This window comes from Nannobrachium achirus, assembly GCF_963921795.1.
Source record: "Nannobrachium achirus genome assembly, chromosome: 21".
Lineage (NCBI taxonomy): Eukaryota > Metazoa > Chordata > Actinopteri > Myctophiformes > Myctophidae > Nannobrachium > Nannobrachium achirus.
The window spans coordinates 22,182,899-22,202,002 of NC_137828.1; positions in this window are offsets into that span (position 1 = coordinate 22,182,899).

Genomic DNA, 19,104 nt, shown 5'->3' on the forward strand with positions numbered 1-19,104 from the left:
TACCTCAAAACGGCCACCATGTCCATTACGCTTCAGCCCTAGCCTTGTGTTCTGGGGGCTTGCAGTGGAGTCTGCTTTATGGGGCCGAGACATGGACCCAATCACAGTGTAGTCAGTACTGCTGAATGGGGCTGTGGGAGCAAACCCAGGGCACAGCTATGAGGGAAAGAGGTGTGCCACGGACTACATAGACACATTGCAGTGTGACAACGTTGCCTTGCTTAAAAGAAACATGACGATGTGAAGAAACTAGAAGAAGTGAGGGAGAGAAAGATGACTGCAAAGGTGGATCCTTTTTTTTATTGAAGGAGACTAGCCATCTATAAAAGGGTCTGTCTGTCTGTGTGTGTGTCTAATCTCTTTTTTAGCACTCTTTAGTATTATGATACTAAAGCCTATGCTCTGCATAGGCTACTGGAATGGACTTGACTGGTCTGGACTATAAGGTAACAACTAACAACACATCATGACACAAAACAATAGAACTTATTCTTCATCTGGTGACATCAGTCACCTAACACAGAGGATAAGAGACTACGAACATATAGATCTTAATGCATTGGATGATAGTGAATACAGTATAATGGACATGGAGCAGGACATTGACCCGGACATGAACTTTTTCTCCAACAGTAATGACACTTGCAAATACTACACTACTGAACAATATAATCGCAACATCAAATCAGAAGGGAAGTTATCAATTATTCACATTAACAGTAGAAGTTTATATGCAAATTTTAAACGCATCAAGGACTATTTGTGCTCATTCTCACAACCTTTCAATATCATAGCAATTTCTGAATCTTGGATCGATGATGAAAGGGGAGTAAACTTTGAGATGGCTGGCTATGAACTAACTTATGTTAATAGATTGAGTAAGGGTGGAGGAGGGGTAGCCATATATGTGGATACAAACTTTAAATTTAAGATAGTAAATGATATGTCACTGGTGGTTGATAACTTAGTTGAATGCATTACAATTGAGATCTGTATGGAGAAGAAGAAAAATCTGTTAATCAGCTGTGTGTATAGAATACCGGAGTCAAATATTGATACCTTTAGGGTTTGGATGGAAGAAATGTTTTCTAGAATAGGTGATAAAAATATATTTATATGTGGTGATACTAATATTGATTTATTAAAATATAATAAACAGAGAAGTACTGAGGATTTTATAAATACAATTCATAGTATGGGCCTACTTCCATCAATTATTAGACCTAGCAGAATTACATCTCATAGTGCCACGCTCATTGACAACATATTCACTAATGTAATGGACAGCACAGTAAGTGGGTTACTAATCAGCGATATTACCGACCATTTGCCTGTATTTACAGTTCTTGACAGTAATTATAGGTACCGGATAGATAAACATAAACTATACAGACGAACAAGGACAGATGAATCAATTAACTTGGTAAAACAGGAATTGATGACTCAAAACTGGGATAATATTTACAATAAATCCGATGTGGATGGTGCTTATGACACATTTTTATCTATATTTAGGTCAATATATGACAAACATTGTCCTATCAAGGAATATAATAAAAAAATTGCTTACAATAACTGTCCATGGCTATCCAAAGGCTTACAAAATGCCTGTAAAAAGAAAAATGCACTCTACAGAGACTTTATTAGAAGAAGAACTAAAGAGACAGAAGATAAATATAAAAAATATAAAAATAAGTTGACTGCTATTATACGGATTAGTAAGAAAGAATATTATAGAAATAAATTAGATTACAATAGGAATAATATTAAAGGCATTTGGGAGGTATTAAATAGTATTATAAGAGTGGGTGCTAAACAAAACAGTTTACCTAAATATTTCATTGAAAATGATATCGAAAATTACAATATGGAGGACGTGGCAAATCGCTTCAATAACTTTTTTGTTAATGTAGGTCCGGAATTAGGGAGCAGAATTCCGCATTGTGGGTCTGATGGAGTGCATATGGGGGATTTGGTGAAGAGAAACCCATGTTCAATGTACCTTGAGGTAGTGGAAGAAAATGAAATTTTGGACATAGTTAAAAATTGCAAAAACAAAAAATCCACAGATTTTAATGACATTGACATGTATGTAGTTAAACAAGTAATTGAGGGAATCTCTAAGCCACTTACACACATATGCAACTTATCTTTCATAACCGGTTCATTTCCCAACCAAATGAAAATAGCAAAAGTCATTCCTCTGTATAAAAATGGCAACAAACACCACTTCACAAACTATAGACCTGTCTCATTGCTGCCACAATTTTCAAAAATTCTGGAGAAACTTTTCAATAGCAGATTAGACTCTTTTTTGGACAAATGCAATATACTCTCAGACAGTCAATATGGGTTTAGGACAAACAGATCAACATCACAGGCACTATTGGAATCCATAGAAAAAATAACAGAAGCAACTGATAATCAACAATATGCAATTGGAATATTCATTGACCTCAAGAAGGCATTCGACACAATCAATCACAATATATTAGTAAATAAACTACAGAAAATTGGATTAAGAGGAATTGTAATCGATTGGATAAAAAGTTATTTAGAAACTCGTCAACAGTTTGTGAAGTTGGGTAATTATAGCTCTGAATGTTTGGATATTGCTTGTGGTGTCCCCCAGGGGTCAGTTTTAGGACCAAAACTTTTTATTCTTTACATTAACGATATTTGCCAAGTATCAAAGCTGCTGTCACTGGTACTTTTTGCGGATGATACTAATGTTTTTTGCTCCGGGGAGAATTTGGAAAAATTACAGGTTGATATCAATGAAGAATTAAGGAAATTGAAAATATGGTTTGATTGGAACAAATTGTCTTTAAATGTGAGTAAGACAAAGTTTATATTATTTGGTAAGCACAGAAGAAACACACAAGTGCGGTTAGAGATTGATGGGGTGGCTATTGACCGGGTGTACGAAAACAAATTCCTTGGTGTTACAATTGATGACAGGCTTACCTGGACACCACATATTATACATGTGAAGTTTAAAGTATCTAGAAGTATAGCAGTTATAAATAAAGCAAAGCAGGTTCTGGATCAGAAGTCACTCCACACTCTCTACTGTTCTTTAATCTTGCCATATTTACATTATTGTGCTGAAGTTTGGGGTAATAACTATAAAAATTCATTACAATCATTAATTATTCTTCAAAAGAGAGCAATAAGGACCATTCACAAGGTTGGCTACTTGGAACACACTAATCCTCTATTTTTACAGTCAAAATTATTAAAGTTCTCCGACATAGTATCATACCAAACGGCAATAATAATGTACAAGGCTAAAAACCATCTTCTACCGATAAATATTCAGCAGTTGTTTAGGGATCGGGAGGGGGGATACAATTTGAGGGGAGAATTTAATTTTAAAACATTAGTCAGAAATACTACCATGATGAGTTTTTGTGTATCAAGGGCCGGAGTAACACTATGGAATAGTTTGAGTGAGGAACTAAAGCAATGTCCAAGCATTAAGCGGTTTAAAGGGTTGTATAAAGGTATGTTGTTCACAAGGTACAGGGAGGCTGGGAATGGATAAGTGATTGGTTATTTATTGAGTTATTTGAGTGAGTCTACATTGGGTAGCAGGATTACTTACTGTATTATGGGATATTATTATTATTATATAATTATATCATGTTTTATAGAAAAGAAAGTATTAGAAAAGAAAAGAAAGTATTAGAAAGTCTGTTTTTTGCGGGAGGTGTACAATGTATGTATGTATGTATGTATGTATGTATGTATGTATGTATGTATGTGTGTATGTGTGTATGTATGCATGCGTGTATGTAGTATGTGGGTTTAAGTATGTAGGTATGTTTGTATATGTATGTGTATGTGGATATATATGTGCATGTTCATGCACATGTATTGAAATATATATTGGTATATAAAATTGTGAAATTTTAAGTTATTTTGAACTAAGTCAGGTACAAAAGGGGGTGGGAGTTTATAAGTTTTACTTCTTCTCACTCCTTTTCGGATATGTTATTATTTTTGATTTGTTTTGTGTTTTTATTACTTGCTATGTTTTCATTTTATATTCTTTATTTTTTGTCTTGTGTTTGGAAGTGCAAAATTGTACTTTTTTTAATTTGACATATTCGAAATAAATATGACTAACTAACTAACTATGATTATTATCTTTAATTAATTATAACCATTATTTCAGCGTGTTCCGTTAGCCAATGAGGCGCAATTGGTGGAAAAGAGTCTGGGAGTGGTGTTAGCTGGAGTATTGGTTGAGCTTCACATGACAGTTAGCACGCTGCAGAGTATAGTCACAAGCGAGCCCACACTGTTTCGTAGGAACAGTATTTCTAGTTTCATATGACCTTATTGATGTGACGTTATAAATCAGAGCTCAAACTTTTGTGTCCCTCAAATGCATATATGTACTTATACAGTAGTAATGCATGTGTTTATATAAATGCGCTGTTAATGTTCATATTAATTAATATATGTATTTTTATAAATTAACATGTATTTTCATAATTAGTGTGGTTGCTATGCGCAACCAGACTATTGTTCCTAGTCCGAGAACTTTTCTGTCACCTAATGTAAACCTGTTTTAAAGGACAACTTTGTTTTTTTTACAACAAGGGTTCATATTTTAGATTGTAATTAGAGAAAAGAAAACATGAGTGTTAAAATGTTTTCAATTGCTTCGTTCTATTGTTTTATCGCGATTACCGTGCTAAAATGTGGGGCATGCGTACGCATGCAGGCATGCATACAAGTTGCTGAATATGTATTTTTAGACACAGTAAGCCAGCAGTTTCTAGGGGGCTAGAAGTAACACTTCTAGCCCCCATAAGTCACATCCAACCATGAAAGGTTGCGTTGTATCTTGGGAATGGGCTTATTCTGTGTAAAATGACATATTTAGCCACTTGTAAGCATGCCCCCAACCACTGAAATAAGAATCTCTAAAACAATAGAAAGAAGTAAATGAAATAGTTTTAACACTCATCTTTTATATTCTTTAATTACAATCTAAAACATGAACCCTTGTTGTAAAAAACTAAAGTTGTCCTTTAACATTTCTGTCCATTGAGTTCAATGGACCTTTTCTGTCCCCTTTCTGATTGGACAACATCATGTCCAGTCAGACAGGATTGGTCATGCTTCACGTGATATCAATGTCTATAATATAAATGTAAAACGGTAATCATTTCCCAGCCGCTTCCTGGCGTCTTGTGTCAGTGCAATCACACTTGCAATTTCACGGAATTGCACCTTTCTAGTTTCCGTTTATTCTGTGTCTTAAATGCCACTTTAATTGTCCTACTTTATTTCATTTCACTTTTAAACTTTGGCTATTGGTGACAATTATGCGTTAATCAGTGAATCTCCCACCCCTGCTAGCCAGACACTGGCACTGACAATACTTATATATTCAGCCCCAGTAGCACAGGCCAGGGCTCTAATATCAATGCTGGACCAAATTATTTTGGTATGGCATTGCTTCTTGGTCAATAAACAGGATGAGTGCAAGGACCATCATGGCCTCTATAGGGACCACTAGTGAGCTTTTAGGGTAGTCTTGTTCTTGAATTTAATGTTTTTCCCATACATTATTTGTTGATAGCCGTTTTGAAAAGTTGTACATGAATATAGTATATGATTATTTTACACGGGGGGTGTGTGAGGGCTGGGGAGAGGGCTGTTCGGCTGTTCAGTGCTGTCAAGTTTTTTTGACTCCCCAAACCGAACCGAAATAAATTCGGCTTTAAAAATGGAGTATGCATCGGGTCTAATACTGTGCTTTTGTTTCCCCTGAGAATGAGTGCATATGTATCTACTAGGGGTGTAACGATATAGTAACTGAATCGAAAAATCTTTTTAATTAGCAATGATCTACTATATCGATATGCAAAAGCTAAATATCGTACCGTTTTGGCTTTGTATCGTATCCTTTTAAAATGTGGTGATCAGTATCGAATCGTTTTGCAATGCAAATACAGTAATTGATTGTATGGAAACTAAGTATTTGTGCCTTGTATTTGGCAATTTTAAGAGGGAAAATGAAAAAGAGGGGTCTAATTACCTTTCCATTCCATATAGCTACTCTTGGTCCATCGATAAATGTGTATAGTCTCTGTGTTCATGTCAACGTGGGTTTGTCCATGTGTGTTGAAATATAATGTCCATGTATTTGCTAGATAATCACAGCGTTTACTTCCATAATAATAGATTTTGGGGAGAGCGGGGTAAACTGAGACACTTTTTACATTTTCTCCCCTAGAGGCAAACTAAAAGATATATCAGTAAAAATATACACATTTCCCAGTAATTTGGGATGTTTCCTAACAATGGAAGTTATCAGAACATATTCAAGACAAAAGGCAGAGAAAATATGATTGTTTTAAAAAAAGTGGTCTTGTGTCTCAGTTTACCCCAGGACCGGGGTAAACTGAGACAGACCAGAGAAATCAACGGGGTAAAGTGATCCACTCACTTTTTTCACTTTAAAACTACCATAAAAACACAAAAACCCGGTTAACCGGGTTAAATATGCGCAATACAAAAATGTACATAGCAGACATTCTTTTAATAGGCTTTGTCCTGTCATTTCCACCCATGTGTCAAATAATGTGACACATGGGCAGAAGGAAAAAACTAAAAACCCTATAAAAAATGTATAGAAGGGTTTACCAAACTTTCCTCAGTTGATCCTTATGTAATTCTTCCTGTAGAATCTATTTCTGCAAAGTATATTGTTGTATTGTGCATAACTAATGAAATAATTCGCATATTTAGTCAAATATGCTAATTATCTCATTAATTATGCACAATACAAAGAAATATATATCAAAAATGGATTCTACAGGGGAAAATACATAAGAATCAATTGAGACTAGTTTGGTACACCCTTTAATTAGGTTTTTACAGCTTTCTCCCTGTCTTTCATGTTAAGGATAGTCTCACTTTACCCCGAAGCAATTGTCTCACTTTACCCCACAGCCACATTTTGGGAAAAGGGATATTTTTATCAATTCAGGGTAATCTTCAGCTAGCATCTATCACATGGATTTATAAGTTGGTAGTTCATCAACATGTATGATATAAAATGTTCTCCCTGCATCAATTTGCTTTGACACAACAGCTGATTATGTTGACAGCAAGAAAATTTACTTTTACATGCAAAAAACACATTTTTGTGAAAAAAGCATGTTTTCTACAGCACTATCAGGTCTCTCTTTTCATGACAAGTGGGAAATTCAAGGGGCTTGAAAATATAATGGTCACATGGCCACAAATGTGTTCCATTGCCAAGATAAATGGAGCGTCTCAGTTTACCCGGTGTCTCAGTTTACCCCGCTCTCCCCTATATGTTTTACACAGATTTAATTTCTTAGTTACTATATCGATTTTAAATCATTGAATCGAATCGCCATGAATGAACTCATATCGTCCATGTATTGTATCGTCAACCATGGATCTTTACCCCCCTAGTGCATTATATCTGGCTCCACGTTACTGAACCTCCCCGAGTCGTGTACTTATCCCTCATGATGGATCTTCCTCCTCCCACGTTCATTTATCGGACCCATGGTAGGTGAATCCAATTAGTATCCTTTGTGTCTCCCTATGTCAGCCTATGCTAAATCTGCCTCCAAAAAGCCAGGGAACCTATTAGCTGCGAGTAACGCCTCTGTATTTTATACCATCGCTTTTATGGGTTTTCCAATGTCACAGCATCAAAGGAGCCTTGTCTGTGCATGAATCTCCCCATGCCAGAAACCTTCAACCCCATTATCCGGGTGAAGTGCCCTTCCTCGGCTATTTGTATCCCTCCGTGCTTCGCGCCATTACCTTCCACTGGGTAATAGCTCTTAGGGTTCTCTTGTCTCTCTGTCCTGATTTTCTCACCAGAAAAAAAGGAAGCTACTCTGAACTTTCTGATTTAAAAACAGGGGTCTTCAACAGGAGGTCTGGGACCCCTAGGGGCTGCGAGGCGTTGTGAGCTTGTAGATCAGCTATTTTTGGCAAAGACGTTTGGTGTAGAGGGGAAAAAGAGCAGACAGAGTACAGAGTAAAAGGTCAAGTTTATTAGGTAATGACGGTTCAAGTGGTTAAATATCTGAAAACACAAATTGTCGTGAATCCAAAATACACTGTATGATTGTGCTGTTAAACAATGAAACTATATGGAATCTATGAAAGATTTGAGGGGGGGATCCCTGCTTCATCTCTCTCTCAACTAAGGGGTCCTTGGCCTGAAAATGTTGAAGACCCCTGATTTAATACACACAATGACTTGATTTCTCTGTGTGTGTGTGTGTGTGTGTGTGTGTGTGTGTGTGTGTGTGTGTGTGTGTGTGTGTGTGTGTGTGTGTGTGTGTGTGTGTGTGTGTGTGTGTGCGTGCGTGCGCTCATGCGTGTGCTCGTGTGTGTGTGTGTGTTTTAATATTACATTTGTAGTTCTTTTTAAACAAAATTAATGATAAAACCTACCGTATAGTAGCCAACTACAACTACTGATGTTTCATGCAACCAGCCATGAGAGTGGAAACACCATATAAAACACAGTATAGAGAGAAACAATTGATCCAAAAGCAAAACAAAAAGAAAAGAAAAACGTGACGTGACGTGGGTAAATAGATCTAAGCACATTTCGTGCTTTTCAGTAAGAGGATATACTGAAGATGCCGCTTCCATCTTTTCCATCATCGCTCACATTTTAAGGCCAGGCCGGTTGATTATTTAGTCAGCATGGTTGGGTATCTGCTCCGTCATGCATGGCGGATCTCTGAAGTCCCCCCCCCCTCACTCCAGCGCTCTGTAGTGCCTGGATGGATATGAAACCTCAAGGATAATGGAAAATTGATTTTCATCTTCCCCGCCGTATCTGTTTAAATATGATTAACAGTGCGCTTGACACGGCGCCGTCAAATTAATAACGACGTACGGCGGGGGTGTTGGGAGGGGGGGGGGGGGGGGGGGGGGGGGGCGCAACGCAATCAATAATTGACAAGATAAATGCGGATAATGGTTAGCGATGCTGCAGACACGCAGGTCACACGCCGACATAGCAAATGAAGCATTAGCATGCGAATGATAATCAGCGGGCTGTCATTAGAGCAGGTGTGAATGACACACAATGGCGTGGTGACGGGCGACCAACCGGCCGCCATCTTTACGTCACCTCTGCCTCGGCTAAGGGCATGCCGGGGGAAATTAACGAAGCGCCCATATCTCTCTGTTAATCTGTTCCGGCCACTGATAGAATCCTAGAGGTCATTTAGCAGAGCAACTCCTCCACACACACGCGCACACGCACGCACGCACACACACACACACACACACACACACACACACACACACACACACACACACACACACACACACACACACACACACACACACACACACACACACACACACACACCGCTCTCACTACGCGCCTTTATACGAGTGTTGCAACACACAACCACACGCTTACACACACGTTTGTTGTATTGCTATACTTCTGAGGGCATTGAAATGAAAGAACAGCATCGGAAATAGACGCAAATATAGCTGAAAGGTATATAGCCGGAAAATTGCAGAGCAGCTATTTTCCAGGGCTTGACTGACACCGGGTCCAGCACACAACTAAGAATAAAGCTGGCATAAATACAACCCTAATCCAAATGTATAATTCTAAACCCCAACCTGAATCCTTTCAGAAAACTAATGTCGATTTCTCAAATTCCACTGTAGACAAGTTGTGGGGACATAATTTATACTGTATGGCAAGGGTCTTCAACAGGGGGTCCAAATCTTTGTGTGATAGAAATGTTTTTTCTCTTTTTTTATATTAACCAATTGAACAATGACATCCATATTCTGAGAACATTAGCCAAAAATAGCAGATCTACAAGCTCACAACGCCTCGCAGTTTCAGCAAGAGGTTTGCTGTAGAGGGGGAAAAGAGCAGACTAAGTACAGAGTGAAAGGTCAAGTTTATTAAGTATTGACGGTTCAAGTGGTTAAATATCTGAAAACACAAAGTGACATGAATCCAAAATACACTGATGATTGTGCTGTCAAACAATGAAACTATATGGAATCTATGAAAAGGTTGTGAGGTCCCTGCTTCATCTCTCTCTCAACTAAGGGGTCCTTGGCCTGAAAACGTTGGAAGACCCCTGGGCCCTGCTGTATGGCCCTCACAAGTATAGTAATTCAAGCACACACACACACACACACACACACACACACACACACACACACACACACACACACACACACACACACACACACACACACAGTTCACTGCCCCCTCCCTCCCCCTCCCCTCTACGAATCAAAAGTGAAGTGGCAGCTAATGAAAACGAATAGCGCATTTGTATGTCGTTAGCGGCGAGCCAGGGCTCCGGGGAGGCGAGGGAGTGTTAGGTGTGTGAACACAACAGTTCAGCGGTGATTATGCAGACAGAGGTTAACGGCTGGCATGACATAAGTGTTAAGACTCCTCGCATTGTCGATTCGCGCACAGCCGTCGAACCATTAAAACCCACACACCCCCACCCACACCCCCGATAATATGCACTCTCAGATAAAGGTATTTGCCTAGGGCTAGAAGGTTGGCTGTACTGCTGGGTTTATGAGAGAATACATTAGGCTTGGATATCAAACATTTGCTTAACACAGCCTGATAATCTCAATGAATTTTAATCAGCTTGCACTTCATGTTTGCTGTTTCATATCGTCACTGTCGGGCAGAAACCTTGTATCTGTTTTGTATAAAATGGATATGTTTTTTTTTTGTGTGTGTTTTAGTGTTGCACTAAAGTGGTGAAAAAAAGCACAACCTCACAACGTCCTCATTGCGTTTTCACAATTTCCTATCGTTTTTTAAAATAATAGCCTACTAAAAAAGGAACAGTTTTTTACATTTGAGGTTTCCAGTCCACCCGAAAACGACAATATCTGATTCTTTTTTCTGCAAAATGCATACCGGTACATACAGATAATTTAAATAAATATGTGGGAAAAAATATATACAAGTATAATTATATTGTGGATGTTGCACTGTAAGCAGCAGAATCCCGTGCACAGCAGAGAGCCCTGGCCATAAGTTATCTCCCTGGCAGCGCAAAACTATAGGTTTTAGATGACAGGCCTCATAAATGGCTTATCTAGAATCCAATATATATTGGAAGAAAGATCGCAGGGGGGAACAGTATGCTTGACTGTATCATCCCAATCCATAACTTTCCCATGAACCAGGGGCCCATTTATTGTCGATTCCGTCCGAGGGAACGGGTATGTCAGTCGGGTGCATGGGAGTCTCACTGCTGTTTATTTTCAAATCAATACTCAATTACTATAAGGAAGATCCACTCGTGCCCATTTTCGAGATGAAATTATGGACTGCAGCAATAACACTTAGTCAAGGCGAAGTCGGTGTCATTAACTCACAAGGGGGCAGGATAACTTGCACCGGGGGTTTTACTGCGACAGGACTTCTGCCCGCCTCCTTACCCTTTTAGTTTCTAATTAATCATTGTGAAAAAGACCCTTCAGGACATGACGGATGGCCAGAGAAAACAATTTTCACCCTAACAGCCTTTTAATTTGAACTCCGGGAAGAGCTCATTGACTGAGACTCACAACAACTCATCAATGCTAGTTTTTAATGCACTTCCTCTTTTGTTATTGAGAAGAATGGAGAGGCAGGAAAAAAAGCCTTGGCTTGCTCTTCATAACTCACACGGCATCGATTCGGTAAACGCCAGGCATTTTGTGAGAGGATGGGGGACTGCCAATGGCAGTAGCAAGGTGCGTGTAAATTACTCCATTAGGAGGCATTTTTTGGTTATTTATAGGTGAGGGGGAAATGACGCTGCATTGCAATAAACTGAAGTGGGACTGTGTGAACTGCGAGCTGAATACATGCCATGCTGGGGGTCCTGTTGAACAACAGTCCTGCTGGATAGAGGATAAAAGCTATGCTGCGTAGTGCGTACTAGGTGCATAATGTTTCTTTTCTGTGAGCAAACCATGAACTAAGAAGAACCAGAGTTCAACCACTATTAATTGAACTGACTCAACCGGAAACTACACAGTAAATTGAATCGCTTAATCAGTGGCTTATTGTGCAAGCTTTCTTCTCTAATCGGAACACTTTTAGTTAAATCGGTTTTATTCTTATGGCTGCTTTTTTACAGCAGAAAATAATCAGGTGGAAAATGTTGCCTTATTCTTAGAATAAAATGACAAAGTGCCAAAAGGGGATTGGGGGTGGGGGTTTATATGACCCTATGCCACCTGGATATGGCAATTATAGTGTGATTATCTTAACAAGCACAGTCAGAGGGAAATTATTGCATTTTTTCTGCTAAAATAACACCAAATCAGTGTTGAGAGTATTTCTGAGAATCTCTAATCAGCAACTCGTTAAGTGCGGCGGAAAGATGGCTTTGCATACAAAATTAAAACAACAAGACGGTGTCTAATAATAACGGTGTAGCTTCATGTGGATCTGGGACTTCATGTGACCAATGGGAAAATGTTTTATTAGAGTTCAATATGAGGAATGACCTCCTCCCCCATTCAGCTATTTTCACTATTTTAAAATGTATAAAAATGCCTTCTGTTTATTTGGACAGCTGTATTCTCTTAATCACTTAACCACTGTGCCCAGGCACATGCACACATAGACATCAAAGGGGGCTTGAGCCCCTGCCCCCTGCCCTCTCCCGACCATGAATGCAGTTTTTACTAGGGTGAAATAAATGCAAATGCCCTCTTTCCATGCCATACCTGAAACTAGCATTCAAGATAATTGCCTTGTCCAATCTCTTTTGACCTTATGTTGAAAGAATAGCCCTCTCTGTGTCGAAATCCATGCCGTTAAGCCACGTCTCCGGTATTGACTTGATGATGCTTAGTTCAGTGTGGTATGCAAGCACCGAAAATAGCCAACCTCCAAGCTCACAACGCGACGCATTGTGAGCTTGGAGGTCTGCTAATTTCGATACTTTCACAAAAAGGCACTTTTGGAAATTTCAGCCCCTGCCTCTGTAACATTCTCTGCACATCCCTGACTGTGCCAGTTAAACACAACAATATTTTAGAAATGGCAAACCTGTAGAAACACTGTTCAAGATGGGTGACCCCTTCGGTGCAACGCCATTAACACCCAAGGGGCCAAACTCGTTCAGTAACGAGTTAAGGCCACTAGGGGTCACCCTGCCAAAAGGAGTTGTCTCGTTGGGTTAACTGTACATGCTACATTGATTTCCATTCTAGGCTGAAACATAAAAAGGGCTTTATCTATGAATGAGGTGAAAAGAACGCCAGGGAAGCAGAGATCTGATTGTTTTCACGGCGACACTTTACCGCGATGGTCGGCCGCGGTTTGGATTTTAGTTTCGCGAGCGTTTGTAAACAAATGGATTTTCTTCCTAAATCGTCAGTGGACACTCACGTGCACACGCACAAAGCTTCCGAGGCTCTTCAAAATAAAGCGTGAGTGAACGGCAACAGCTAGAAATGTTAGAAACCTTGGCTTCCCATGTGTTAAAAAACAACACCAAGGAAGGTGACAACCTTGTTCTAAACAAGGCAGATCTATCCTAGATTCCAGATCTTTGTTCAATTCATAATGGCTGACTACAGGGACGTGCAGAGAATGTTAGAGAGGCAGGGGCTGAAATTTCTAAAAGGGCCTTTTGGTGGAAATATCGAAAATAGCTGCGACGCGTTGTGAGCTTGGAGGTCGGCTATTTTTGGTGCTTGATACCACTCTGAACTAAACATAATCAAGTCAATAATGGAGATGTGACGTAACGGCATGGATTTCTACAAATGAGGGCAATTCTTTCAACATAAAGCCCTTTGCACACAGGACAGTTGCGTTTTGTTCGTTTGCTGCATGATTAAAACGCATGCGGATCCCAAAAGGAGTCATAAAAGGAGTGATGAGTTTTTTACCGCATGCGACAAGACGCACAAATCGAACTGGGTTCGATCGAGAAAAAAACGCACGGCCGCAGCCACTCGTCGCACGGCCAATTCGGATCCGGTGTGCATGAGGTCGTAGAGAATCATTGTTTTCCTTTTAAAAAGTGAAATTGTCCGTTTTATCCGTATGGATAAACGCGCCTGTGTGCAAAGGGCTTAACATGCTGCATGCAAGTTCAGGAGAGTTTGGACAATGCAATTCTCTTGAATGCTGCCTTCAGGTATGGCATTAGCTGGAGAGGAACTGGTAAAGTTCGTGCACTTGGTGAAAAGTTTTAGATTTTTGGTATGGTGTTAGGTATGGGTATAAGGTTTTCAAAAGCCATCGCAAACAAGTTGGGCTCGCCCCCTAGTGGTCTGTTTGCAATGAATCAAATATTAGATACATCAGTATATGGTTCAAACCCCAAATAATTGATGAAAGAGATTTTTCAATGGATTCTGTTACTATTGGGTATGATAAACAACATACTAAAACTCAGGAAAAAATAACTACCGGAAAGGCACCATTTTCAAGATGGCGTCCACGATGGCTGCCGGGAGCTGAAAATGCCTATAAACTGGGTTTTAATGTGTAAAAATTCATAATAAATCTGTACTTGATGAAGAGTTTTTGATTTTTGGTATGGTGCTAGGTATGGATTTAACGTTTTCAAAAACCATCGCAAACAAGTTGAGCTTGCCCCCTAGTTCTCTGTTTGCAATGAATTCAATAGTAGATTTGTGAGTATATGGTTCAAACCCCAAATAATTGATGAAATAGATTTTTCAATGGATTCTGTTACTATTGGGTATGATAAACAACATACTAAAAGTTTAGGAAAAAATAACTACCGGAAAGGCACCATTTTCAAGATGGCGTCCATGATGGCTGCCAGGAGCTTAAAATGCCTATGAACTGGGTTTTAATGTGTAAATATTCATACAAAATATGTACTTGGTGAAGAGTTTTTGAATTTTGGCATGGTGTTAGGTATGGGTATAAGGTTTTCAAAAACCATCGCAAACAAGTTGAGCTTGCCCCCTAGTTCTCTGTTTGCAATGAATTCAATAGTAGATTTGTGAGTATATGGTTCAAACCCCAAATAATTGATGAAATAGATTTTTCAATGGATTCTGTTACTATTGGGTATGATAAACAACATACTAAAAGTTTAGGAAAAAATAACTACCGGAAAGGCACCATTTTCAAGATGGCGTCCATGATGGCTGCCAGGAGCTTAAAATGCCTATGAACTGGGTTTTAATGTGTAAATATTCATACAAAATATGTACTTGGTGAAGAGTTTTTGAATTTTGGCATGGTGTTAGGTATGGGTATAAGGTTTTCAAAAACCATCGCAAACAAGTTGGGATCGCCCCCTAGTGGTCTGTTTGCAATGAATCAGATATTAGATAGGTCAATATATTGTAGACCACTAGGGGGTGAGCCCAACTTGTTTGCGATAGTTTTTGAAAATCTTATACCCATACCTAACACCATGTCAAAATGTAAAAGCTAGTTACCAAGTGCATATTTTATATGAATTTTTACACATTAAATAGGCATGTTTAGCTCCCGGCAGCCATCGTGGATGCCATCTTGAAAATGATGCCTTTCCGTTAGTTATTTTTTTAGTATGTTGTTTATCATACCCAATAGTAACAGAATCCATTGAAAAATCTCTTTTATCAATTATTTGGGGTTTCAACTATACTGACAGATCTACTATTGAATTCATTGCAAACAGACCACTAGGGGGCGAGCCCAACTTGTTTGCGATGGTTTTTGAAAACCTTATACCCATACCTAACACCATACCAAAAATCAAAAACTCTTCACCAAGTGCAGATTTATTATGAATTTTTACACATTAAAACCCAGTTTATAGGCATTTTCAGCTCCCGGCAGCCATCGTGGACGCCATCTTGAAAATGGTGCCTTTCCGGTAGTTATTTTTTCCTGAATTTTTAGTATGTTGTTTATCATACCCAATAGTAACAGAATCCATTGAAAAATCTTTTTCATCAATTATTTGGGGTTTGAACCCTATACTGATGTAACTAATATTTGATTCATTGCAAACAGACCACTAGGGGGCGTGCCCAACTTGTTTGCGATGGTTTTTAAAAATCTTATACCCATACCTAAACCATACCAAAAATCAAAAACCTTTCACCAAGTGCACGAAATTGATGATTTCTGACCAGTTCCTCTCCAGCTACATGGAAAGACCGCATTTGCATTTCTTTTGCCAAGAGTAAAAACAGCATTCATGGTCTGGAGAGGGCACTTTTTACAGGTGGATAAAAGGGCAGGGGTCAAGCCCCCTTTGATGTCTATTATGTGCATGTGCCTGGCTGACTATAAGTTGGATGTCTTCTTGCAGGCCTGGAGGATCCCTGAGAGGGGGGGGGGGGGGGGCAGAGTAAGTCGATCACAACCACGCAGGGAGTGAATGTTTGAGAATCTCACAACGAGAGGAACAGATAAGTGGGAACGCTTTTCTCCTCTCTTTGCCTACGCTGGCTGTTGCAGCAAGGTCAGGTGAATGACATCAGTCGGTGTGTCTAAGCATATTATCAAGGCAAATCTGCAGAGTGACGTGAGTGGACTGGGCCAGTCAGCTGTCTGGAAGAAATCATTACACGGAGGCGGATATTTTGGATAACTTTGGAGGCAATCGGCCGCTTGGGATGCAGCATGGATCTGTCAGACTCCAAGATGCCCTTGAATGGACCACTTCCTCCACTCTGCTCAGAGGCTGGAGCCTATGCAGGTGTTACTCTAGTCTACTCGGCTAAGAATATGACAGCAGGACGTTGTTGACAATAATCTCTATAATCTACTGTATAAAATAAAGCAGATTTTTTTGTAATCATATCCACACCCCCAGGTTGGATTGGACACTTTCCCTAGCAGCGTTAAATTATATTGATCCTCCCGGTGGAGGCTCCTCACTAGCATGTGAGCCAGTAGGATACAACAGCAGTGACTCACAACACACAGAAATGAAGTGTGTGGGGAGGAATTAATTGACTTAACGTCCAAATTGGGGATAAATAATTGATATTCCAAAATAGTTGACGTAAACTGGCGCAGCCCCCCCCCCCCCCCCATGATCACTGAACGGAAAACAGCCAGCTCCAAAAGCATACAAGCTCAGCATCTAATGTCTTCATGACAAAATGTAACCATTTGTGCAACAAAAGAAGAGAAGAGCCAATGTCAAATGAACATTTTAGCCAATGCATCACTGTAAACTATAGCCAGCATTATTTACATTAATAATTACTTACTCAACTGATAAAGTGAGGAGGACGACGACAAAAGAGCAGTTGGGCACGTTTTGTTCCATATGTCTACATTGTCTTGAGTTTCAGAGAGCATGGTGAATATTAACTGTTGTCCCAAAGTCTTGTGTTTAAACTTTATATTCCATAATGCCCTACGTGTTATTTTTCCTCAGAACATCGTCTCTTCAGCCTGTGTTCCGTCAGTAGCACTAAGGGGCCCAATAGAGATTCCTGTCATACCGCTGGGCATTTCAAAACAAGCGTCATGTTATTGGATATGTGTATTAGTGTGAGCATTCAGCACATGTTTTATTTTGAAATCGTGGCAGCCTAATACAGGAAATGGAAGCAGCAGACACCGGACAGAACAGCGGCTCCGTCTGTATACATTATTATTGGATTTTACCGACAGCACTGGTTGACCTGACTCGGCCGCTTATTCTGTGTAAAATGACATATTTAGCATGCCCCCAACCACTGATATAAGAATCTCTAAAACAATAGAAAGAAGTAAATGAAATCAATTTAACACTCATCTTTTATATTCTTTAATTACAATCTAAAATATGAACCCTTGTTGTAAAAAAACGAAAGTTGTCCTTTAACTGCCGTGAAACTGGACTGCAACGACTTGAAATCTAGCATCCCTATTCTGGGGCGAACAGTCTTTGCACTTTGATAACTGGTATTGCAGTTATCACTGTGTTTGACATGAAATGTCCTCTTTTTTTACCAAGCTATGTGTAGTGTAGGTGTAGCCTACCTGAAGAATGTGTAAATGACATAACAATACCAGATAGACATTTCATTGTGTATGGATGCTGTAAAGTCTTTGTCTCATATCTGTTATGAATATACATTGTTTATTAACTAAACAATGATGGTCATTGAATTGATTCCATTCTTAACATTATGCAATTTTGAAATTCACAATTACTTGCATAATCAGAGCTGGTTAATTATGAAATAATAATTAGTGACTGATAAGACAAAATGGTGTCGTAGGTACATCGCTCCCAATCAAGACGCCAACACATCCCCCGTGATTGCAAAATGGAAGGTGTCAGTCATCATGATCAGATCATTTGAATCTTATTGATGTTTTGTACGTGACTAGAAGCCTAAATCAAGGGTATACTGTGTATGGGCATAATAAGGAACAAGTACTGACAGATACAGAGATCTCCGTGTATAATATGGGTATAAAAGGGACACAAGTAGACACAGGTAGATGGATACAGAGATGTTCATATATGGGCACAAAACGGACACAGACAGACAGTTGACTGGGTAGCCTACTCTGTCAAGGCCCCTGACACTATGACTCAGACATATTGGTCGGAACAGCGATGTGATGTCAGTGTGAGAGAATTGATAAAACCACAAATGATGTCCTAAATATGACGTCATAGTAATGGCATCATATATTGGCCTGGACTCCATATTTGGGCATGCTGACACGGAACGCCATATATGGGCATACAAGGGAAACAGACAGACAAACAGGTACCCTGACAACAGGTATTTCATAACTGGGTGGGGAATGCATTTCCAATTTGCATCGTTCCCGACTCGCATTGTTCCCAAGTCTAGTGTATTTTAAAAAAGGGGACACATGACTGGAGTAGGATTTAAACTCCTGACTCGCAAGAAGCACGTTGAATGATTGCTCAATCTTGTCATGTAATGTATGTATGGACTACCATTTCCAACAATTATTCTTCAGCCCCAGACATTTCACTCAGGAGTGGTGGATTCTTGAGCCGCAATGGTACTGCAGGCTCCACCTCGTCCAACAGTGGTGCTGCAGGCTCCGCTTGCGGCTTGAATGGCCCTCCTAAAGGCCTAACCGTGGGTTTG